At 43.8% G+C, this 402-nt stretch overlaps 1 protein-coding gene across 1 annotated transcript in view; it reads left to right on the plus strand.

Annotated features, from left to right (window-relative positions):
* Positions 1-37: 37 nt before the first annotated feature.
* The window catches only part of CSUI_006339 (dna rna-binding protein kin17 domain-containing protein), a 5,686-nt gene continuing 5,321 nt past the window's right edge, over positions 38-402 (plus strand). Inside the window, exon 1 of the mRNA XM_068066502.1 lies at positions 38-190. The gene's annotated coding sequence lies outside the window, so the exon portion shown is untranslated. The remainder of the gene's footprint in view (positions 191-402) is intronic.

Below are 402 nucleotides of genomic sequence, written 5' to 3' on the forward strand. Positions count from 1 at the left end.
TTCTTTCTGTATTCACTGTTTGTTGAGCTCGTCATTAGCCGTACGTGCTCTGTCAAGTGACCGTTTTTCTTTCACCTAGGAAGAAGAAAGAAAGCGCCGCAGAGTCGAGTTGAGTCAGGAGGAAGCGAAGGAAAAGCATATCGCGCAGCTTGTAGAAGAGGCGAAGAAGAGAGGTGGATTCAAGGAGTCGGTAAGCTACTGAGTTTAATTTGTACCTGTCTCCATGCTCTTCTCGCTTTGAAGTCCAGTTCCATGGCATACATCTATCTCCCCACTTGTATTTGTCTGCATCTATCTGTCTATGCAGATGTATATCTATATGTGTTGTATATGGCGAACTATGTACAGAGAGAAGGATGGAGGACGAATTCATCGTACTAGGCGAAGATAATAGGTCTATAT

The sequence above is a fragment of the Cystoisospora suis genome, assembly GCF_002600585.1.
Source record: "Cystoisospora suis strain Wien I chromosome Unknown contig_3196, whole genome shotgun sequence".
Classification (NCBI taxonomy): domain Eukaryota; phylum Apicomplexa; class Conoidasida; order Eucoccidiorida; family Sarcocystidae; genus Cystoisospora; species Cystoisospora suis.